This window comes from Cyanistes caeruleus, chromosome 16 (genome assembly GCF_971803275.1).
Source record: "Cyanistes caeruleus chromosome 16, bCyaCae1.hap1.1, whole genome shotgun sequence".
NCBI classification, from domain to species: Eukaryota; Metazoa; Chordata; class Aves; order Passeriformes; family Paridae; genus Cyanistes; species Cyanistes caeruleus.
In genome coordinates this window covers 8576383-8601372 of record NC_141716.1, presented here as the reverse complement: position 1 = coordinate 8601372, position 24990 = coordinate 8576383, and the positions used below count along the sequence as shown (strand labels likewise).

Below are 24990 nucleotides of genomic sequence, written 5' to 3'. Positions count from 1 at the left end.
TGCAGGCCTCCATTTATACTGCCCAGACATTAATTAAACCTGACGAACTTTCTGACTGCCACAAATCTTCTGGAGCCTCCCCATCTTAGCAGAAGAGCAGCTTCTGAACTAAGCTGAGAAGACAGGCAGCCAGGAACTCATATTTTCTATCATACTTTGCGATTTTTTATTTTTCTTTTTTTCATGAACTAGTCTGATTTTGTCCATCTCTGCAGAAACAAGACCTTTTCTGAGTCTTTTTCTTTAATGCATATTCACATCTTTATACCAGTGAGACTCTAAACCAAAGCTGTCAGTCAGTCTCAGACAGAATAATCTCTTCTCACAGTGCACATAAGTACTTTTTGGACTGGTTTCCTTTCTCTCAGGCATTTATAGGTGATTATCCAGAGGCAAATGTCATATTCTTCCTTTGTCTGACAGGCTTTTTTTTTCTTGTATCTTTATTTTCTGAATAGTAATTAAAAAGCTGGCATTTCTGGGGGACATCCCAAATTTCTGACCAAACTTGCCATGGGGCTGCATTCCAGCATAAAATCCCAGCCATTTCCTATTTTTCTGTTGCAACTAGAAAACAAGGACCACAAAAGATCAGCACATATCATATAGGGAAAAGATCAGCAAAGAATCATATAAAGAGGAGCTGTGGGTAGTCTGCTGGCAAATGACTGCAGTTAAGTACAATTTTATATTTATGAAGAACACTCTTCTCATGAAAAAAGACAGAGATATTTTTCCTATTTACTATACACTTGAGAATGATGTCTAGCTGAGCATTTTATTACAGTTTGATAACCAGAAATATCCTTGGGGGCATACAATTACCTGGTACAATCCCTATGAAGAGCCTGGCAATTAGAAGTAATTAGGATCCTGTTAGCTTTTCATAGCTTCCACCCAGCTGCTTCCTTCGACCTCCTGAACATCTTCCTGCCCCTTCACTGGCCTCCCTTCCATTTATTTTTGTCTTGAACATGAGAGCCCAGAACCAGCCTTTCACTCCAAGAGGGGTCACAATGCTGTGAGGCAGAGAGGAATCACTATTTTCCCCAAACTACTGACTGTGCTTTTATTAAAACATCCCCATGTGCCTTCATCACATCACATTCCTTGTTCCCTCCCTCTCCTTGCTTTCTCTGCAAGGACATGAACAGATTCTTTCAATCAAAGGTGATTTTAATCACCAAAGGTGTCCTTAACCTTCGCATTGTGCAAAAATAGAAGGAGGTGTTATTGATTTTGCAGTAACCTCACAGATTAGGGAAAAATTCAGTCTTAATTTTGCCTACTTTGTGCACATATTCTGGGTGTAGGAAAGCCTGAAGGACTTGAAATGGGGCCCAAAACTGAGGGCTTGAGCAAATGTTTGACAGCTGCATGCATCTTTCTGAAGTAAAACAGATACTGAATGTAACTGCTTGGAAATGAAGATTTTCTGCTTCTGCTATGCTTGTCATCCTACAAGTTCTTCTTGTTTCATTTATCAGTTTGGATGCACCTGACCTTGTCTGTTCCATCTTGAAAACCTCCTTGTGCAGAAACAGCAGCTGGGCACTCGTCCCACTCACAGCTCTGGGCAAAACAGCCAAATGACCCAAAAAGTCTGTCCATCTGTTTGTTTTACATATTGTTTAGCAAAAAAGGAGGGGGGAACTCAGTGAGGTTCACCAGCCCTCACCAGGAGAGACACAGAAGGAAATCCCTCTGGGTTCTCAGCTCGCTGCCATTGCTATCCTGTGGCTCCCTCTGAGCTGACCACCTTGTCTCCTTCCTCCCAGCTGTCCTTACCCTGACAGAGAATAAACTCATCTGGGGAAAAAAAAAACACCCTGGAGGAGCAAGGAAAATGTCACTCTTTGTACAAATTTCTGTCCTGTTGGTGAAAATGTAAAATGAAAAGGTATCTCCTCTTCAGTCATGGGATGGTGTCAAGCACTCTGTCTCTTCTCCCTGTCCTGCTCCCTGCAGTGTCTGTGGGGTGATTTGGGGAGATCTCCCTCAACCCAGGCCAGGCAATGTGGGATCCTGAAGGAGCTGTGCCTACACACTTCCACACCCTGGAGAGCCCTGTCACTGCTGCCAAATGTTCACCAGGGGACTTGGTGTCCCTTCAGCCTCCCTTCAGGGACTGACATGCATCTTCATTCTCTTCAGCTGAGATCAAGAAGAGAGTCCCTTGTATCCAGACATCCCCAAGCTGCTGAGGAGAGCTGTCCTGGCTCTTCCCTCTGCTCGTGTCCTCTGGGCTGGTGACACCTGTGAGTTGTACCATGAGAGATCCTGGCCTTGTGCACTGCCTTCTACATGAACTTGGATGGTGATATTAGAGAACTTTATTTCATCTGAAAGAGAAAGGGTTGGTGCCCTGGGCAAATGCAGAGGTCAGCCAAAGGCAGAGGCTCCTGGCCCTCAGCCCTCATGGTGGAGATCTGGCTCCACTCAGGGCCTCTGGCCTTGTAAAGATTGGAAACTGAGGTTGGACACCCTCCCTTGCTGTCCTGTCCCCTGAAGCAGCGTGGCTGGTGAGTGAGGGAGCAGGGTCATTCCAGCCTGGCCCAGCCAGAGGTGCTGGGAGAGGAGCCTGGCCTCAGCCACAGCTCCAGCCCTGTGCTCTGCAGGAACCACAGCTGACAATCTCCTGTCTGCCACCACGGGACAGCATCGCTGGGGCCGCTTCTCACCTGCCCTGACTGTGGGATTTTACACCAGGGAAAGGGCCTGCAAAATTTATTTAAAGCAGAATAACAACAGCCCTCATCTACCATACAACAGGGACATGAAAATGTGAGCATTAAAGAAGCCAAGGATCAGTCCTCTCCTGCACAGTAAACAACTTTCCCATCTTCAGGATAATTTCCTGGCTCGTCTCTCTTTAAATCATCAGTGCCACAGTGGAAAAACCAGAAGGATGCAGTCCCTTAAAGCTCTTTCCTCTTTTTGCCTGTTGTTTAATTAAATTATCCTATAATGAAATCTTTCCCTAATGAGTCAGTGTTTAATAATTTATTAGCCACTGAAGCCCTGCTTGGAGTCTCATCAATTATGTATCACAGCACAAGGCACTTTCAATCTCTCTTTTTTCATTTCTCATTCACTTCATTAAAAGCCCAAGCCTTGCTGCTTCAATTCACTTGCTTGGACAGAGAGGTCAGTTCACTGATACCAGTTTTGCCCAGTGACCACTGTCAGATGTGTGTGCACGTGCTGCTGGTCTAAAATTACAGCTGGCATCTGGGTGCAGGTCTGTGCACGCATGTGATGGAGGTGGGTACCTGCCTTTCTGCCTGGGAGCAACAATGATAATTTATCTCAGATTTACAGAGATTGTCATCTGGATGCACGTGTAAATATGTTTGGAGATGTATAAAATCTGTTAGCACTTGTGCAGCTCCATCAATAAGGTCGTATTTTCTCACGTATCTGTGAGGAATGTATCAATACTGGCATTCCCACCTAGGTCAGCACGTCAGCACACTCCTCTAATTGCAGGGAATTCATTTGCCTTATTCTGCCACCTTGTTTTATTTTCGGTGTCCTTAAAAAAAAATGCAGAGATAACCCCTAGGAATCAGTCAGGAAATACACATGAAAGACAAGGAGTTCATATCTACTGAAGAGATTGGGAAGGGATTACCAAGCACACATTGCTGCAGTACTGACTGTCACCCTTGGGGTAGTCTGGGGAGGAGGAGTTGGCTTTTTAATGAGATTTCCTGTCCCATTCACTATCAGCCTTCTGCACTAATCTTCTATATGGACCAAGCTCCTCCAGTAACACACAGGTGATTCTGGAGTCACAAATCTAGTTGACTGTTTATCCTGGATGCATTTTTCTGTGAAGAATTGTATAAAATACACTGCCAATAACAAACTACTCCAGGGGAAGTTTTCCTAGAGTATTGTTGGCCTTGGAAGAGTTATCATAAAACATTCCCCTTTTGCTCCAGCTTGTTTCTGTGCCAGATTTTTTCATTTAGCAGAAAAACATAATTAGTTTAATCTCCATTTTGGGAGTGGAGAGTCATGCTCAGTTGTGCTAACTCATGCAGTGCCCTTGGTAACCCTGGTGTGTTGGAGGGCTGGGGCAGGAGAAGCACCTGGCTCCACCTGTGCTGGGAGCCCAGCTCAGTGGCACCAGCAGGAGAGTAGATTTGGAGTTCAACTCACACTGTCCTGCAGAAGCAGAGAATTCTTTAGTTTCTTTTCCTGAGCAAAGCATTGCTTAGCCCTACCTGGATCTGAGCACATGGAATTTATCCACTGATTTATCCTGGTGTTTTATATCCCCCTGAAACTCTGGGTAGAGATTCTCCAACTGCAGCAGGTCTGAAGCTTTGGGTTCAGAATTATGTTTTTCACAGTAGCCACTTTGAGGAGAAGAGCAGAGGAGCCATGGTGCTGGCTGCCTTCCACTGGAGTCAGATTCTGACTTTGTTCAACTTCCCAGCTATGCCAAGAGAGAACAGACCCACACCACAGGCACTGGGTCACCACATGATCCCAGTGACCAGGCTCCAGCCGACCAGGAGGAGCCCAGGGCAGAGGGGATCCCTTCTCCTCCTGACAGCCAGCACAGCCTGGCTCTGCTTCACCTCACTGCCCCTGGTAGATCAGGTCTGCTGCTCCCTGTGACATGGGATGGGGTGTACATGCTGATCCCACAGTCTTCCCAAGGATGGGAAAATCACAACCACTCACATGTACATGCATTTGCATTTTAAATACCTAACTAGACAGCTGTTCATGGGAAGGATTTTTTGATCAATTTATACCCTCAAGCACAAAATTTGATTTTCTTCTTAATTATCTTATCAAGCATTTCTAGAAGAGCTGTTAGCTGTAACAATCTCACCGGGCCATTTAAAAAATCTACTGTGATTTTAGAGGGTCTTTCTTTACCTCAAATTGTTTCTTTCCAAGTGGACATTTCCCCATGACCATTGCAAAAGAATCAGTAACAAACACCAATGAAATGCATTTTACAAATTAAATCTTTGTTTTTTAAAGAAAAAAGGGATGCAGCCTTCCAAAAACAGCCCTGTATTGGTGTCATTGGAACGCTGTGTTGCTCGTCAGTAAATATTCTGTGTCAATAGGCCATTAACTATTAATTCCAGTGCTAGCCATTTGAGAACTTTACATCAACACTCTTGTTATTTTACACATTGCTTCTCATCTTATTAAATGACTTGTGCATATGGACAAGGGCACAGGCTCTCAAATGAGCCCACATCAATAACGCACGGGACACCGCCTCCGATAAGGAACAGAGAGAATCCCAAGAAAATGAATATGTCTGGGGCTATCACGAGTATTTATTTACACTGCAAAGAAAGAGAGCCCATTCTTGAAGAGCTTATTGTATTACCTAAGCTGAACTTCCAACATATGTTCACTCTCAACCACATCCTGGCTTCATTTTTTTTTTTATCCTTAAAGCATATTTGGTGTTAGTGAAAGATGCCAGACTGACAGGCAGAGTTCCCTGCTCGCCGTGCAGGCTGCTGCCCAAATGTGCTCCTCTCCTGCTCAGCTCCCTGCTGCTACCTGATGCAGAGAGATGATTGCCAGGGTGAGAAATGAGCTTGCTGATCCAATCCTACACGACTACCAAGGACTGTTACCTCTGGGAATGTTTTCCAGGATAAGAGAGACAACAAGGGGAGACCTGAATTGCTTTGATTCTCACCCTTTTCTTCAACAGTATCTTGCAGCTTAAATGCATTAAATACAAAAAGCAGGAGCAACACTTTAATAATGAACAATGATGCATTAATAAACAGTGGGTTTTCAAATTATTTCAGTATGCTGGACATTGTTCCTCCTAACAAATTCTCTCCAGGCACCTAATTTATGATCTCAAATCAAGCCATGGCCTGCTGATTTTAACCTGACTCTTCTGTAAGTCACCCTAAAAATATTTTGATTCCCCAACTGGCTTTTCACTTCCTTCCAAGTAAGAGTCATGCAAGTCCACAAAGCTACTCCAAGCAATTATTCAACTGGACAAACTAAGAAATACAATATCCTGTATCCAGCTACTAGAGATGTCCCTACAGTATTCCTCAGGCTGTTACAGAAGGTGACTGACAAAAGTTTTGAAAAGTCCTATTAGTGACATATGTAGTGAGACTGAAGGGGAAAAAATACTCACTTCTGGTTTTCTCTCTAGCAGAGAAATGGAAGTGAGGGATAAGTGAGGAACAGAGATTTGCAGTAGGTGTCAAGAGCATGCAGCAATGTGGCAGCCGGGCAAACGTGCACACATGCACAGAATCGAATACTATTGACATGGCAATTGCTGCTCTGTGATTGCATGGCTCTAATTCCTGCCATTTAGCTGGTCAGAACTCAGCAGGAACTGGTGTGTCTTCAACAGAGAGAGATGATGACATTGCAACAGCTGTTCTCTCCAGTAAAATCTGTAATGATACTCATGTTTTATGGCTCTCTGGTTTGATTCCCAATAGCAGCTCTCCCATTATCTGTGGTTGAGACAGGTTAGCACCTGCTAAAAGCAATTTCTCATAAATTAGTCTGTGTCAGCTCTTGAGTGGCTGACGCCGAGGCCGAGGCCTGTCCATCCCGCGGTGGCTCCGCAGCACAGATGGCTGTCCCCACACAGCTGTGCTGGAACAATCGTGCCCTGTGAGAGCCCTGCCAGGTTGTGCTGCTGCCTGTGGGGACCCACACCTGTGCTGGGCAGGTGGTGCTTGTGCCCCTTCCCTCTGGGGGCTGCAGAGGAGGAGCACACAGGGTGTGTGTCTAACGCTGGGTGTCCCAGCGGCCGCATTTTGGAAGGGTCCGGAGGGCCTGGCTCACCACAGGAGGCAGAGCCCACGCTGTGCATGGGGTCCCCGAGCAGCCCAAGGGAATTGTTTGTGTCTGGCTCTGGGAAATGGGACATCTGGCAGGAGTCAGCAGGTCCTTGGCTCAGACTTCACTGGCACAGAAAGTGGGCCCCACCCATCCACACTAGATTCTTGCTGAACATTAGTCATTACTTTTACATATTTCCAACCCAACACTTGATGGCAGATCCTTTACCAAGTATCCGAAGCCAAACTCAGCCCTAAGTCTGTTGTGCTGTGAAGGGTTAAGAGCAAAATTTGAATCAGTCAGCTGTGGAAATGCAGGTGTACCCCCAGCTCCCCCCATCCTTTGGCTGCTAGAGACCAACATGTGCTTCATGCTCTCTGCACAGACCCAGACATGTCTATTTGTGCCCACTTCATGTGCAAATCCAGAGATGGCATCATGGAACTTGACCCACAAGCAGCAGCTTTGTGGGCTGAGCTGCCGGTGTTGACCTTGGTGGGGACCAGGCGTTTGCAGGACGGCACAGATGGAACATTTCCTTGACACTGATATTACACAGAGTCCAGTAGGTCACTGTAAGTGCTTTGGATCAATGAGGCATCTCACAAGAGCCCATGCAGGCCCCCAGACTGGGATGAAACCTGATCTCATGGCTCAATGTGTTAGAACAATTTTTCAACTGCATTGAAAACAAGAGGCTACAGGGCAAGCAGTTGTCTCTCTTGAGGAAATAGCAAGGAAAGGATGAGGTTTACATGAGGCATGTTCAGGATCACCAAACAAAAAGTAACACTTGTGAACAGGGGAAAGCGACAAAACCTGATGCCAGCCAGTTTATCTGGCAGTGGTCAGAGCATGAATGATCAGCACAACCTGACAGAGTTGGCCATTTCATTGGCCTGGCATCGTGGAGCAGAATTTCCTGCAGATGCCACAATTATCACCTTGCAGACCATGGAGCCTTGTTTTCACCTGTCCTGCTGGGCTCCAGACCTTCCCTGCCCCTGGCCAAAGTCCCTCGCAGGCAGTGGCCACTGCAGGAAGCTGGCAGAGCCTTCCCAAAGGAGGCACAGGGACACTGGGGTGCACCACCTTTCCCCACTTCCATTTCCACACTTGTTTTTACTCATTTCAAAACTCTAGACTTCCTTTTATATTTCTCACAGTTTTGTTACTTTTTAATTTCCAGGGGATAATTTTATTTTTTCATTTTTTCCCATGTGTCTGTCCCTCCTACACGGTGTTTCTTGTTTTTCTTTTCCACTCAGTCCTACCATCTCCTCTGCTACAACATTTCCACAACTCCTTCTTCCTCTTTGTGGACAGCTTTTGTTTTTAACTCAGCAATATCTTTAGCTTTTGGACAATGTACTAAACCCTACCAGAGATTTAGAATTCTATCCAGAGGGAGGCTGAGCAGACTTTTCACCCTTCTTTGGGGGTAGTGATGGCATGACACACTTTTCAGAAAGAACATGGATGTAAGCAGTTTCAAATTTACATTAGCTAACAACTAAACTGGCTGGCACACCTCCATTCACAGTCACAACTCTTGAGAGAAACATTAAATGTCATTTTACCTCCTAAACAGTGACCACAAAGCAGACCTGAGCCCTGTTTTGGTAATGTGGATATGCACAGGTGCAGAGCCCCAGGCAAACATCCCTCCTACAAAACCATATTTCCAATACATCCAGTTTCTCAACTGTTGAAACACAGCAACAGCGAAAACTAGAAAGCAGACAGCACGTATGCTCCAGAATTAAATAGTCACAGGGACACCCATCACCCAGGACAGCCCTTGCCACGTCCCTGAACAGCAAAAAGCTACATGGGAAGTTGGAAAAAGCCAGGAAAGTCAATACAGGAAAGTCACGGTCAGCAGGAGCACAAAGACCTTGGTTTACAGCACCAGACAGGGGGGAAAAAAGAAAAAAACTCACCAGAGTCAACTTCATCTGTCATAGGCAGGCTGCAATCAATAGACACTTAATGGTCTCTGAGTCCCATCTGGGCAATTAGCAATAGCATTAAGCAAGCAAAGACGTATTGTAAGGCTGTTTCTTCAGTGGAAGTGACAGAAAAAAGAAATAAGAAACCAAATTACATCTTTAGATCCAAATTCTTCTCTCATTAATACTGCATGAAACCTCTGTCACGGTCAAAAATGGAACAAAACTCAGAGTTTTGTTTTCTTCCTGCAATTTTCTGGTGCTTTTTTTTTGTTGATGGTGGGAGTTTGTTTTAAATTCAAAAAATTCAATCTCAGTTTCAAACTGCAATAAAATCTACTAAAGCTGGGAGATAATTATGAATACCAGAGAAAGAAAGAGTGGCTTTTGGAGTATTTATTTTACTAACAAATAAGAAATAATTATTTTGAATACCCCAAATTTCAGTGAAATCAATTAGAAGGATTTGTATTTTCACTATTTCAACCCTAAAATGCAGCAGGCACCCTTCCAGGCCTTCTGAGGATAAAAAACCGCACTAGCAATAACTGGAAAAAGCAAAGTTTTCTGTACATCTTTTATTTTGTTCATGACAAACACTGAAGAATAACTTATTAATCAGGCAGAAGTATTTAGTGTGCTTTCAGTTTTATTAAATATGACACTGATGCACTATAGATGACAAAATTACATACTACAAGTCATGTAACTAAATTACTGTCTCCACTGTGATCTCAAGACACTTTTCCTGAGAAATGGAGCAGATCCAGTATCCTGCACAAATTTAGTTGATTATTCCAAAATTTTCTCCAGCAATTCAGCTGACCTGCTATTGTGCAAAATTTGACCTGTGATTTCATAGAAAATAAAGACTAAGATTGTTGTTGGAGTGGGATAAAACTTCCTATTGTAAGTTGTATCCTTTTATTGTCTGTCTATCCAAATCTTCCAAAAATAACAGAGCAAGTCAGTTAAGAGTACGGGAAGTTCCTGTGAGAGATGTGCTTAGTATTGCACAAGCAAAATGGAAATCTGTGCACACAACCAACAAACTGGGTGCACTCCTGCATTACAATTAATTACCTTGTGTGCCATCAGTGAACTTACACAGATGACACAAATTATCATACAGAAGTCAAGTCTGTAATGAAAAAAAAATAATTTTGAAAGCTTTTTCTCAGCTCAAGGCTTTGGAAAGTCTGTCAGAGTTAGACTGGAGTGGTAGACTCCATAAATTTTGGCAAGTTATTAGCACCTTTCTGTATCCAAGCAGGGCTCCTAGGATCAAATTTGCAGCAGATGCTTTTAACTTCATCTGTGGAATTTTGCAGACAAAACAGACAAATGACAGAAACGTATGTCAATTTGCCAATGGAAAGTCATATGTTGTCTCTATGTAAGTCCTGTGGAGCAATTAAAAAGAACTGGTGGGATATGAATTCCTTATGCTTTGCTTTGTGGCACAGCTATGAACTGAAAATGGGAATCTCAAAATGGTAGAGCAGGAAAATTCCCCAGCTCTGAGCACGCTGACCCTGCACTGTGATAACTTTCTGCATCGCTTACCCGTGTAACAGAGACTCCTTTGAGTTCAGTGCTGCCCCTCTAAGAATCAAATTACATTTTAAACCTGCAGTGCTACTATTTTTCTTATCTTTGACCTACTGTAGGAAGCAACTTTAAATCTGCCCTGAGTGGACCTGTTTTCAGCACACTTTTTAACTTTTGCAGTGGTGGTGAGCTCTGAAGTCCAGCAGCAACTCACTTGTAAATACTTAGTAAATCACTATCTGAAATGCCAGTGAGATGGAGCCTGTGTTTCTCTGCAAAGTCTTATCTAAAAAAGGGCTCCTTATAAATGCTTTATTAAATACTGCAGGAGTGACAGACATAATAACTGAGCCACGACCAGATGCCGTGAGTCTGGCCGTGGTAGCAATTATATTTGGCAAGATAGGTTGCTGAAATGCTTCTGGTCATTGAATTTCTTCTTTCAAACCCCTTCCTTTCCTCTGCAATAATGAGTTTTGCAAACATATATAAAAGATGGCATCGAGACAGCTTGTAACATATTGACTGGGTTAACTAGGTCTGCCTAGAAGGGTTTTCAGTAGGAAAGTGATACTGAAAGCAGTCCTGAATCCTGGCTGCTTGCTCCTAATTGATTTACATAAATGTTTATGTGACTCCGATTTCATAAACATTACATGCAACCTTAAGGGATTTGTAGGACAGATTTTTACAGTTTTCCATTTGGTCTCCATTTATCAGCAGAGATCAAACATAGAAGGGCCGGAGGAGAGGCAGAGGAGGACCAGATCTAGTGTCAGAGGTACTATACATGAGATTAAGTTAATAATTTCTAATGGGCTGTTATTAAATGTTTCTGGGCTCCCCAGTACAACAGAGACATGGAGTGGAGTGAGTCCAGCAAAGAGTAAGAAAGATGATTAAGAGACTGGAGATCTGACAACTGAAGAGAAGCTTAAATCCAGGACTGTTCAGCCTGGAGAAGAGGAGCCTCCTGGGGAGCCTTATGAATGTGTACAAATATCTGCTGGGAACTGGATGAGAAAATGGCTCAGTGATACCCAGTGGCAGGACAAGAGCAATGGGCACAGAAATAAACACAAAAAATACCATTTAAGCAAATTAAAAGCTTTTTCTCTGGTGAGAGGGGTCAGGCTCTGGACTGTGTTGCCTGGGGAGGTTGTGCTGATATCCAAAACCTGGCTGGACGTGGCCAGAGAAACCTGCTCTGGCTGGCCCTGTCTTGAGCTGGGGGCTGGATGTCAAGGGATCCCTCCCACCTTCAGCACCTTTGGGTTCTGCTGTATGGATGGGGCTGAGTAGCATCATTACCTTGACTTACACCATTTGAAAGGTTGGATCTGTAGCAAGACACTGAAGGAAAAAGTGATTTTTATTACATTCTTGGTCCTGTAGATTCATTTGGTGGCACGCAAAATATGTAATAATTTATCATTTATTACTCTCAAATACAGTGGCAGCACTGCAGATAAATATATTTTTTCTGAATATGCTGTGGGTATCTGTATGTTAATGACAATATCCTGCACCTGGGTATAATTGTTATTATTAATACTGATGTAAATGAAATGTTAATTCTTGCTAATACATCAAACGATGAAATGCTTTAAGAGCAGAATTGCCATAATAAAAGCAATTGGGCTGTTTCTTTGTAATTTGAGGGCCCACAAAAGTGCAGAAACATGTCTTATGGCTTTACAAATCTGTGATAATTTCCTTCAACTTTTCCTTTTATTGCCTTGTCATTAAATTCTCATTGAGTTCTTAAAATAAAAATGCTTAAAACAGATGTGGCTGTTAAAGTTACAATATGAATTTTACAACCTTAAATTTTATGACACTGAAAGAAATTTCAGCCACCAGTGACAAGAATGGAAGCAGGAGGCAGCTCTAAGGGTGACAAATTTCCATAATTGCCAAAAACTTAAGTTAATATAATGCACACATTATATTCTAATCATGTAAGTCAGTATTCAGAATGAAAATTATCCAAAACCATATGAATTATCAGAACTGAATAGCAAAGAAACAAGAAAATAAAAATTAAAAAAAAAAAAGGTGAGGAGGAAAAAAGAAAATAAGGGGAAAAAATTAAAGAAGAAATTCTTAGTTCCATTTCTGTCCTTTATCAGTTTCCTCCATGGATCCAATTTATTTGATCTAAATAGTTCACAGTGATGCACACAGAATTCTTCAAGAAATCCTAGGGCAAAGATTCACTTTTTTAAAATTAGGAATTTTCATGATATTTTGGAAAGGAAATTCAACTTCCATTTAATCTATCTATAAAAACCCTGATATCTGATTTCACCAAAATTCTCACTATGGGTGGACAGACAGATAGAAATGTAGACATGGTCTCTTTATGTCTTAAAATAATACCCAACAAGTGCAGGAATGACCTCTCGCAGTATATTATCCCACACAATGTGTTTTCTAACTTTCATGTGAATTGTTCCATGCTAATTCCTCATTTCCTGGATTTAAGTCTGGATGCCACAACCCTTCACCAGTGTGTGCATGTTTTCTTTGCTCCCTTTCAGCAAGAAACATCTTCCCATGTTGAATATTCCTTCATGTTGAATATTCTCAGTCAGTTCAGCAAGATTATGTCATGACTAACCCAAGTGAGAAAGGTAAAATCTGATTTCAGCCATTTTATTTTATCTTTTTGTCAATTTTTTTGGCCTTCCCAGTTCTATGGATGTCTAAGGCTTTTTTCCTAGAAACTGCATTTTTATTCTTTTCCAAGGCAATTCATATTAATGGTCATCTGCTAAATCTTTCAAATTAAAGTCACATATTTCAGATATGGACTGGGTAACTCTCCTTACAATGAAACACCCATAATTTGGTTTAAAACCTGTCTTCCTTTTGCTGTTTATTAAGTTCTATGCACCTCAGTTTTGTAATCAATTAAATCGTTTAGTGATGATTTTAATCTTATGCTCAGGGAAAGTGAAAATTCAACACCAAATAATCTTTAGTGAAACTGTATCATCTCCCTGTGTTCTGCGAGAACTACTGTGAAGCTTTCCTGTTGGGTTTCAGTGAGATGTGTATTTAAATAAAGGCTGGTATCATCTAATTAACCCATGTAATCAAGTTGCTACAAAGACTGGTTTATTTATATAACCCCCAAGTTTATTGGCTCAGTTTTGTTTGTTAACTCCTGTCAGCAGCAGTGTCCCTGCACCACGCTGCTCAGTATTTCCTCTCTCCAACTCTCCTGCAACGAGCCCTGCAGATCTTTCCTGTTCCCTGACTCCTGTTCTTGCTTATGTTTCACTCAGGACTGGGCAGAAGCTTTCCAGCTTTATTGTGGTCCTTGATTTACTGCTTTTCCTCCCATGCACTTCACAGTGACTTCCCCACGCTCATTATTCCCACAGTATCAAGCACGTTCTAGAAAAGACAGCTTTGTCAGTCAGCCACATGATGACGTACACTTTTGGCTTCAGCAGAGAAAAAACCTTCACCTCTTCTCTTGCAGTCGGTCCCAGCTCCAGCCCCTCTTCCCCAGCAGCCACATTACCTCACGGTTTCGGCAGCCCTCCCTCTGATCTCCCCTTCTCCCGTGACTGATCTCAACGCTGGCCAGGTAACTTTCCATATTAGCAGCTAATCTCTCTGCTCCCATATGGCTGGGGTCAGTCATCATTTCCATGACTTATTTGTTTCAATATCCGTACAAAGTGAGGAAGTCCTTGGCATCAAGTAGCTTTAAATGATGTCAGGGGTCAAATGTGTCTTGGTTCCTGCAACGTGAATGTTCCCTGTGGCTGTGCTCACCTCTGAGCACTGCCCTGCAGTGAGAAAGGGGTAACACAGGTACCCTCCCATCTCATTTAATTTACTGCAGACATTATTATATTATATCTGTAGTAGTTCAGTTATTAATAATACGGTCCCTTTTCTATCAACCAAGCATGAGAAACATCTGTTAAGAAGGTAAGTCTAGGGCTTACAGGGAAATCTGATAAAATACTGTCTCACTTCCAGAATCACCACTTCAGTGAGACTCAAATCTGTCTCAAAACCTGCATCATCCATGCAAGGTCACAAAGGCAAAAGAGGAGGAAATAGATATACAGAATGATCTTTAAAAAACTCAGAGATCTGAGTTGCCAGAAAGCAGAAGCTCCATCTCTAAGGGACAATGTAGCTTGGCTTGAGAGTCAAATTTACTCAGGCCTATGAAACTTCACCTGTTTCTAAATTGTTTTCTTACGATTCCTTACCCATTGATGTATAAGATCTGTGAGACCTATATATGCCTTTACAAATAAAGCATATATATCTGCCAGCATCTTGGCTCCTTAGTCCTCTAGACATGTTCAGAGAGGGATTTAATATCTCTGACTAATACAAATGCTTGATTAGTGAACTAATGCTCTCATGGATGTTAGCAAGACACCACACAGAGAAAATGCTGCATGAAACATTTAGAGACTGGCATGAGAAGATGATCTAATAGGCCTCTTAGCATTTGATTTTATTATTTATTGCAGCTAATTCATGTGCAATTTGCATGCTACAGTGTTAACATTATTTGAAAAGTCATAAATTTCTTTGATATTAAGAGACTCATGCACACATATACAGAACTTTTTAACTTCTCTCCAGACATTTACAACTTAGCTACTGCACGTAGCTTCAGAAAAGGCTTTTTTTTTTTTTTTTTTTTTTTACTGGAAGTATCACTGTCAGTTCCCATGCACAAATAGTTTGGACATGATATAACAACGACAGTGCTTCAGCCCAGGCAGCCCCCAGATTTCACAGATGTGGTGTGTAACTGGCTGCCACCCAAGTGGTGATCCACTCCTGTCAGAGCAGTGCAAAGAGATTTCACCCAGACAGCCAGGCCAGCTTTTCCCTCAGACTGCAGAGTGCGGGCTGTGTTTGTCAGCACTGACCTGCATGTCTTCAGCAGCAGCAAAAGCAGATGGGGCATCATCCACAAGTAGTACCAGCTGGGGGATCCTCTGAGACAGAACTGTTTCCTTTGGTCCTTAGGGAAAAAGAAATACACAAAGAAACTATGGGAATAAATTCCACCTGCCGTTTAAGGACATGTTCAAGAGCTAATTAAGGCTCTTCTAGTCACAAGCCAGAAGGAATCAGACAGGAGGAGGAGCTGAGGGTCTGTGTAAGGTTTTCATCACATTAGGAAGCTCCGAGTGCTGCTATTCAGATCCTGACATCCTGACTCTCTTGGTTGATGTCTCCAAAGCTCAGAAACACTGTAAAAATAACAACCTCACACACATTTCACTGAGAAGGTTTTGCCTCCTCCCTTCTTTTAAGCAAGGGCTTGACATTTGCTGGTGTGGGAATGTATGTGGTGCCTGGATGTTTTGCAGTCCCCAGTGTGACTACAGCTCTGCCTGTGTCTAAGTCATGCAGTTCAGAATTGTTGCTCTGCAAACACTCATCACAGCTTGTGGAAGCTGAGTAGCTGTCTTCTCTGCTTAGCTGTAAAAGAAGGCTAATAACAGGATCGACTACTGCAGCATTGATGCAAAGGTGAAGAAATTGATTTTGAGAATTGATTTTTGATTCAGATATAATGGTGATACCACCATGGAAATGTACATAACTAAATTCACTTTCATATTCCAGCAGCACTGGAATAATGAGCAGTACAAAACATCTGGGACCATGTATTAAAAGGGGATACAAAGTCCTGAATACCCAGTGAGGGATGAAGCAGGACAGGATGATGCAGTTATGATTTAACAGAATCAAGCATATGGAAAAAAAAAAGTCACAACATTAATTCTTAACTATTTCAGTTTTTGAGTGCTTGAATGAACAATTTCAATATATTTTGAGTAAAGTAATATAACTAATTTTGTGCATACCTTAATGACTTCAGTGGACATGCATGTAGGTTTGACTAGGCAGTGTAAAATAGCCCTAACACTTTTCTCTCAGTTACACCATAGCTGAGAAAGTAGAGATACATGTGAAAAAGATACAAACAGGCATCCATTTCACTTTCCAGCTCTGGCATTTAGAAGTACTTTGGATCTCAGCTCTGCTTCAAAGTTCCTGTGGAGCAGCTTCCCAGCTTTTTGCAACTTCCCTGGTAAATGCACTCACAGAAAATACCAGTAAGAAAACATGATATTAGTGAAACTAATCTGGTTTCACATTCTGTCAAAGCCTCCAGACCAAGTACCTCCCAGCTGAAAGATTTGTGTACCTGTGACCCATTCTTGTGCTGCCATGAAAACTGAGCAAAGACAGGAACAGATGCTTTAGACACACAAATGAGATGATTACAACAGTTTAAGCTAAGCTTAACCTCTGGATTTGGGCCTCATAGAAAGCAGCTGAGTGATAGCCAGAGCAGACACTCTCTCGTACATATAAACTGGGAAACATTTCTGCAGGGTCCTGGGAAATGAAATACAGAGCTGTAACTGGAGTCTTCTCAGCTCTTTCTCAATATGGAGATAACATCCCCAATGCCAAACAGTGCATAAAGACTGTCAAATCAGGCTTTGGGATGTGTCCCCCCAAACAGACCCTTTAGGCTGCTGAAATAGCCCTGACTTTTGTTATGAGCATGCAAAAATGGATTCACGGTTACAGAAATTTTATTCTCACACATTCCTCCTGCCGCACTCCCCCATGAAGATGGTCACTGTCCCCTGCACAAGCCCCTGCACACGAGCAGCTCAGCAGGCAGTGAAGATGGTGAGCAAAGGGATCATTCACTGATGCGTACATGGCAGCACTGGCAAACAGCATTCTTGTAATTCACTCTTGGCTATGGCAGAGAAAGCATCTCCCTGCTGCATGTTCCTGATGGTGCCTTCTCCTGCCATCCCACGTCACATCTGGGGACAAACACACCACATTCCTTCACACATGCAGCAGCCCAGCCTGGGTCAGCTGAAACACTTTGATGGGGAAGATGAATTTTTTAGTTAATTTTCGCTTCCTGTGGGGTGTGCACATGAGAACCCATCAGTGTGACAGTGGAGGCAGAACTAGTTTGGTTCAGTTTGGCTCTGAAAACACCACCATGGACTATTTGCTCCTTCTCACTTTGCTTTCCATATAAAAACATATGTAATATACAAGTAAATACTGTAATAAGATTTGTATCATCAAGACCATAATCTGGTTTGTTGAGTTCCTTCAGCCCTTTACCTTCATCATGCATTACTTTGTTGGTTAAATTAGAATCTCATTAATATTTATAGTAGCCCACTTCCTTAATGAGTTTAAACAGGCAAATTCGGTGAACTTGGATTTGTATCATTCAATCTCAGTTTGCTGATCCTCCATTGGTTTTTGTTCCATCAGGTTAAAAAAGTAAAATTCAGTAAAAACTTATTTTTGGCACTAGAGACAGTGGATCTGATTGAATACAGAAAAACAGGAGATTGACTGAAATGGTTCCATTATTACATGGTCATTTTGAATGTTGAACTTCACTTCAAGCCAAAGAACATGCTAAAGAAAATAAAGCTTGAATATATTGTTCCCACATTTGCAAACCACTAACATAGGAATATTTTTGAGCATCTTAAATATTCACCATTTTTGGCTATGGCTTTATCTCAGTCACCATCTCCAATGCCAAGTTTATTTTTAAAGAGCAGTCTAGTTCCTGCTCCTTCAGGTTTCTGCAGACAGCTGTTTTGTTTTGCTCTTCCCATGCTATGAAAAATCTGTCATTCAGTATTTAATTCTAGCACCTAACTGCCTCTCTTGAGACAACAGAGGAGCCTCCAACAACTATGAACCCATCAAGATCCCCAACTAGGATAAAAAACCCCAAAGTGAAGGTTAAAGCAAAACAGCAGGTCAGGAAGCTCAAAGACTTGTAGTGTTGATTTCTTTGGCACACAAACCACTGGGTTAGTCCAGTCTGTCCTCTGATTTGAAAGGAATTATCCTGAGGTAAAAATAAAGGAATGCAGTGGTGAATCGGGCTCATTGTCTGGATTTAGCACGAAGCTGAGATGAAGGCGCTGGGCTGCGTGTGCTGCAAGGTGTAAATGAACAACACGCGTGAGCAAGGCTTGATCTGTTCCTTATGGCGTGTGCAAAACTCCTCTCAGGTATTCGTCTGCACAGCTCCTCAGGCCACACAAAACTCATCTGTTTTCTAATAAAAATATTGAGCTGATACATCAAGACCTTAAAAAGCCATTGGAGCCAAATGGTGCAATGAGACTCCACCATTTCTCTGTCAAAATATGGAATAAGCCACTTTTAATTTGTGAGGGTATAAGGCTGCAAGCTCACGTTTGTCAATATAAACTTGGAAGTGATTTGTTGTCCTTCTTTTACTCCTTTCCTGTGATTGCCTAATAACTGCACTTGATTTTTTCACCCCTTTTGAAGGTTTAAGGGCTGCTTCTCCTGCTGCTGCTTCCCTTCTCCAAAGCAATTGCTGTTATCTGCCCTGAATGACCTGCAGAAAGCAAGGCTTTGGCTGGCCAGTCACACAGACAGCAAAGGTTCAGGTGGGGAGAGGCTGGTGGGGAGAAACCAGGCAGGGCAAGAGCCGAATTCATAAAGTTCTTAACATGGTTTTCAACAAATATTGCTCCCCTGTGGTTTATATCCCTCAGGAAAGCTGTTGGCAGGTGACACAGCCTGACTCAGGCTGTTTTAAACTCTGCTCTCTGGAGCAGGGGGCAAGGGGCTTGTCAGATCTCCTGGGTGTCCTGGAACGGGACAGTTGGACCCTCTCGGCATCAAAGCTTGTCAATTCGACCGGCATTTTTGTGAATTGCCTCACACAATGACTGTTTTATTCAGAGGGGCCCACAAGAAAGAGATAACCACAGAAACACCCACTGGAATACACAGAGCTTTTTCCCAAGCATTGCAGTGCTTGGAGCTGTTTTTAAAGCACCAGGCCTAATGGTATGGCTCTAGATAATGAGATGTGCCTTCATTTAAAATACATGGAGTGCATCGAACATCATCACAGCTATGAGGACAATCAAAACCCCAAAAAGCTCAAAGAGCACATCACAATTGTTTTAAGCATCAACTGAGCTTTCCTTACACTGGTGAGGGAACCTCCCTGTGATGCTGGAGCTGTGGGATGAGCAGCACAGTCTGACTGGCAAGGACCATGACCTGGCTGTACCCAAGACTCCCAGAGAAGCAGTGACACTTCTTGAAGCAGCTTCCTGCCTTTACAGAATACCTCTTCTAGAGATTTTCATATCTCACTATAATCTGGCTGAATTTTAAACAGAAACTTAGGTGAAAAGGGGCTTCTCACTGTGTTTCACAATACCTGGCACTGGTTGTTCCAACAGTGAGCACAAACGCCCTAAGAAAAACACTAGTTCAGCCATAATTTCCTGTCTTTCTGTTTCTGCTTTTCGGGGTTATGCATACCATTACCCAGGGCTTAGCAGTGTTGTGAAAGACACTAACCAAGTGTAATGACTTGGGGAATTCAGCTCACTTTAGAGTTTCCAGAAATCTTTCTCCCCCAAGAAGATTTTCCAGCTATTTTATAGGCAGCAGAAGGAAAAACAGTTTGCCCAGACAGCAGCAGCGTGAGCTATCTTTGGATCCACGCTGTCAAAAGCAGAAGGCATTTGCTGGGCAACTCTCAAAGTGTGCATACCACAAGATTTAATCAAGGAAACACAAGTTCATGTCCTATTTTGCAAGAGGTATATTCCCCAAAAGGGCTGGGCATGCCTCCAGAGAAAACTCATCACTGCTTCGGAGCAGAATTGAGATGGCAAATACTTTAAGGTTGGAAACACCCATGTGCTGCTCCTGCATTGCCTGGTGACCACTGACCTGCAGAGCTGGGACCACAAACTGTGCCTGGGCTTTTGCAAACTGTGGGGCACTGGCTCAGCATTGTGCTCCTGGCAGCAGCCCATGCAAAGTCCCTTGGTGGATCATTTAAAAACTCAAGAAGGCCATTCAGATTTGTGAAAACTTGTGACAAGTGCTTTTTCCCTTTGTTAGGCAGATAACTTTGATTTTGAAATGTCTTTTTAACTAGGAGACTAATTTGGGAAGCCCATTCTGTCCCACAAATGACAATAAGATTATACCAGCCCAACTAGAAAAACTCTCAACAACTAAGACAGAGAACAACAGGCAGGCCCTGTTATCTTTGCTCACATAAACTAACAGTTCTATAAAATTAATCCCACGGAAGCAGACAGTTATTGAACAAGAAAAAGATCAGTATTAAAATAATATTCATATAGCAAGAGAATCGCTCTTTTAGAATATCAAAAATTAATATCAAGTGTGATAATGATCAAAACAAAATAATGTAAAATAGGATTCTTTTTAAAGGGAAAACATCGGTTCTGCTTTGTTTCTTCCCTGATCACTGTGAAAATAGTAGGTTTTGCCTCAGGAGGTAGAAAAGGTTTCACTCCTCTAGCAATGCCTTCATTTTTCTTCTGACCCCTTGGATCATTTAATTGGGCTGCTTTTAAAGCCAGTCTGTAGGTAAGCTGCATGCAGAATTAGCCAGCTGTGTACCCTGCCAAGTGTGTGTCATTTAGTATCTGTGAGTGCCAGCAGGGTCAGGCATGCCACATGGTGCAGTTCTGAAAAGCAAACAACCTTCAGGTCCTGTCCATAAAACAGGGAACACGTTCAGGGCTGTATCGGGCTCTTTCAGCAGTTTCTCATGCATGACCAGAGGTGTGGATTTTATGTGCAACTCATAAAGAAAACTCTCCAATTTACACGCCACAAGCACTAGCAGGTGATGGCTCAGGGTAGCAGAGGAGGTGAAAAAAATCTTTGGCAAAGACATTAAACTGTGTCTGCATGTAAAGAATATTCTTTTCCATTTAGTGAAGGCAGCAGTTGCCATGTGATGGTTTAAGCAGCTAAGCAGCAAGTTAGAAATAGCTTTGTGAATCACTTCTTTGTATCCCAGCAGGACTAGCTCAGACCCTTTGGAAGGTGAAATTCTAGGAATCTACCTGTAAGTGCATTTTAATTTTAATGAAATGCTCTGGCAGGACCCACCCTTTGCTTTCAGTGCAAAGATGGTGCTTTGCATGGCTGGCAGAGAGCTAATGGTGCCTTGGCCATGTGGTGGCCCACCCTGGGTGGATTTTGGAGAAGGTTGTGTGTAAATTGAGCTCCAGGCATCTCTGCAGCCTCTTGGAAAGCCCTTGTAGCACCAGAGCTGCATTACACTGTTCTGGGTGTTCCCTGTGACTGTAGGGTCTGCAGCCATGAGACACAGAGATCTATCTAGATTTGATGAGCAGAGAAACAGTTTCCTGACCACAGGAGAGTAATCTCAGCATTATTATACCACCACTTCCATCAAGTCGCTCTTCCCTGAAGTGTCTGCCTTGCCATCCGTTCATTTCCTTCCAAAATCCAAGTGAGACCCACCCAGGTGCTGAAGTGTTACCTGCTTGCACACAGTGTGGAGCCATCAGACATCACCTATGTCAAGAGGTTCCCATTCTCATCAGTCACCTCTGCTCTTCCCCTGGGTCAGCTGTGACTCTGCCACTGAAGAGTTATCCATTCCTTGAGGGTGCATTGCCAAGTCTTCTGTTGCTAAATTAATGCATGTTTTGATGAGGAGAACTTTCACACTTCATGCAGGACACTGAACTTGGAAATCACTCCTAAAACCAGTGATTTTAGGATACATAGTGACATTCTTCCCTTGCTCAGGACAGATCCAAAGGCAAGCCCCAGATGTGGATCCCAGCAGTTCTTTACTTGTTAAGCCCTTCCACTGTGCCCCTTCCCTGCCTTGCAGCAGCTCTGTAAAACACCCACCCATCACCTGTGGGATTCCAAAGAGCCACAGGTAAAGGATGAGCAGGGAATTCCTGAAGTATGCCAGGATCCCAGGACGTCCACACCACATCTTACAATTCTTTATTTGTTCATAGGCCACTGTTTTTATTTTCTGAGGGACGGGCAAACTTGCAGATTCAAAATATAAAGATCTGCCAGATCTGCCAAATCAGGAACTGTTTCTTCTTTGTATTTTACTATTTGAATTGTTCAGCCTAGCTTCTGAGCTTTTCTCCACAAGTAGCAACACCAGTAGCTCGTCTGTGGGTTTGCTTATGTAAAATACATGGAAATGCTGACAAATTCATTGATTCCAGAAGCTGGAGATTTAAGAAAAACACCCGGTATTGCGAGACTCTCAACAGTCATAAGACTTTGATGTTTTGAATGATGGAGTTTCCACCACTTCCACTGGAGACTAGTCCAAACCAGGTCCCTGTATACTCATGTTGCTGTTACTCAGCAGTTTCTGTATTTTCACTACAAAACCACTTCTTTCATATCATTCTTGACATCCCATACAGAGGAAATCCAGAGAACGGAGGTTTTTCAATTCTACATAACACTTAGGAATATGAGGTTAATACATTCATGTGGTCCACTTAAGGTTATCATGATTGTCTTCAGGAAATGAAAGGGGCCAGAGCTTTTGCACATTTTTGAGCATATATAAAAATAATTATCAAAAAAAAAATCTCTCCAATTTTCTTGTTTAACAAAGAAGATATTGTTTGGAAGATAGAAAATAAATTAATTTTCTACTATGACCTCATTAAGATTGGATTTAAGTTCTAACCCAAACGAATTTTAGAACAACATTAGTCTCCTGCCCTTAAATCTCCATCTATTGAAACTGGTCTGTTTATTAATTTCCCTGCTGGAGAGCATATTTTGACTGGTCTGTAAGCTGAGCAGACAGTCTCTCCCCAAAAGCTCACACATGAGGGCCATTTCCTTATTCATTTCTTCTCAGTAAAAAGGGTGTTTCCAGCTATATCATTTTTAATCAAAGCACTCTTGAATCAGACACAATTGTTCACATTGATGGACAGATGGGGATTTGATCCAGACCCAAGAAAACAAAAAAGCAGAAAGGGCAGCGCCTCTCTTATCTTCAGTGAATGAACAAGATTAACCATAACCTGTTCTCTTCTCACCATACAACAAATCCAGTGTGTGCTCCCAGCACAGCCACAGATTCACATCTTGTAATTTTTAATACAAGACATATACAGCCTGAGGGAACAAATTACTCTTCTGTATTCAACATGCTTCAGTGCCTTCAGAGGACTGTGCTTGAGAAATACAGTTACTTGGCTTGGCAGAAAAAGCCTTTGAAAACAAAGGAGAGAGCTCTCTGCGATGAAAGTCAAGTTCATCCCAAAAGCAACAAAAGAAAGCAGTCTGGGAGGTTGGACAGGCTCTGGTGGAAAATTGTCCAGACACGAGTTCACTTTCTAAGTGGCACTGTGCAGCAAATTGGTTTTCTGTGCAATCCCAAAGCATGACTGTCTTTAAAAAACCCCAACCAAAACACAAAAACCACAGTTCAAAATGGGCAAGGCTCTGTATCCCAGTTTTCCTGTTGGGAACCCAGAGTCGAGCTGATGGAATGAGGGAGCCCTTCTCTTCCTTCTCCCCTCTTCCGCCTGTCTTAAAATCTCAGCTCGTCAGGAGAGGCACTGTTTTCTCATGTGAAAGTGCAGGAAGGCTGGGGTCTTAAATGCTACTGAAATAAAAATACCAAAGGGAGATGAAAAGCGTGTGGGTCTCTATAAATAAGCCCGAGTGGGCTCGTTGTCTGATACCCTGGGCAGCTGTGCCACCCCTGTGGGCACTAAATCACAGCACTGCTGCCTCCACACCCACACTGTGACACTCACTCAAGAATCATGAGATTTTAAAAGGTACAGAGTTTGAGAGACCTCATTTGTTTCATTTAGCACGAGTTGGTTTGAGCTTATGAAAGCCATGAAAACTAGAAATTTACTGTCTCATGAACGAACAAACAAACAAAAAAGGAAAAAAATAAAAAACCCCAAAACAAAAACAAACAAATAAAGAAACAAGCAAAATAAAGAGATTTGTCTGTGGCCCAACTTCAAAAACAAAAACCCACAAACAGCAATTTTATTTTTACTGAGCAAGGAAATGGGAGCCTCATTTATATTGAATATTTGGCCAATCACATCAGATGCTCTGTTTGAATTTTTTCCCCAGAGGCTTTTCCATATGAAGATTTCTATAGGACTGCAAATGTCAAATACAGAAAATGTTTCTATTTCTCTGCCTGCAGTACTCCTCACTGACCCATCTACAATACTTCCTTTTTGTAACTGCTCTTCACAAGAACCTTTTTCAAGAAAAATTCAATTACAAAGACTTCAGCTTTTCTGTTTCCAGAACTGTTTTCAAATATGATATAATTCTATTTCCATTCTAAATGGCCCAACTGAAAATATCAAAATATTACTGCATTATGTTCAGAACATAATTCCAGGTTTTGGCAACTGAATTTTTTTTGTTTTCCACCTCTGCTGGCAGGGCAGGAGGGTTTCCAGTTTAGTAACTTTCTCCCTCTCTACAAACAAAAGCCCAACCCAACCAATAGAGCTTGTAACAGGCATGAAAAAAGAAGTAGAAAGGTTAAATAAAAGAAAGAGTGCTATTGCTTTGCCTAGGGGATGCAAATGGTGTTTATCTACCCCCTTTGTCTCCAAAATGTTCATAAGATTTAATTAGAATGCCATTTTCTTTGACACAGCCTTTTTTATTATTGAATTGAGATTTTCTTATGCATTCAAGTCCAACATTCAAGTCCAAATTACAGTCCAATTTTCTCTTTAAAATGTTGCTAGTTCTAGAC

At 42.3% G+C, this 24990-nt stretch overlaps 1 long non-coding RNA gene across 1 annotated transcript in view; it reads right to left on the bottom strand.

Annotated features, from left to right (window-relative positions):
• The window catches only part of LOC111938215 (uncharacterized), a 32680-nt gene that overhangs the window by 5691 nt on the left and 1999 nt on the right, over positions 1-24990 (bottom strand). Inside the window, exon 2 of the long non-coding RNA XR_002868895.2 lies at positions 15242-15336. This is a non-coding gene — a long non-coding RNA (uncharacterized LOC111938215). The remainder of the gene's footprint in view (positions 1-15241; positions 15337-24990) is intronic.